General features: G+C 38.3%; 1 protein-coding gene across 1 annotated transcript in view; it reads right to left on the bottom strand.

Annotated features, from left to right (window-relative positions):
- LOC119586202 (3-hydroxyacyl-CoA dehydrogenase type-2-like) overlaps positions 1 to 269 on the bottom strand; it is a 9,373-nt gene that overhangs the window by 3,093 nt on the left and 6,011 nt on the right. The gene's annotated exons all lie outside the window — the stretch shown is intronic.

Here is a 269-nt window from a genome sequence, read left to right as displayed (position 1 = left end):
AGAATGTATCTCTTAATTGTAATGGCCTACAATTCCTCAACCTTGCCTTGCTGCCAGGCTGCAAAAAGGTATCAAATTTCCATCATTCACCAGACAGTTTAAATAGTTTGTAGAGCTCAAATTTACACAACAGAAAATATAAGACTCGTGCTTTTAGGTCTCATACAGTAATGAAATGATTAAAGAATGAAAAATGTTGAAGCTACTATGGAAAACAGAGGAAAAAGGGTACGAGGAAAGGGGGAAGGGAGTAGGGGGAGATGGGGTAT

The sequence above is a fragment of the Penaeus monodon genome, chromosome 21 (assembly GCF_015228065.2).
Source record: "Penaeus monodon isolate SGIC_2016 chromosome 21, NSTDA_Pmon_1, whole genome shotgun sequence".
Lineage (NCBI taxonomy): Eukaryota > Metazoa > Arthropoda > Malacostraca > Decapoda > Penaeidae > Penaeus > Penaeus monodon.
This window is presented reverse-complemented; position numbering and strand designations above follow the sequence as displayed.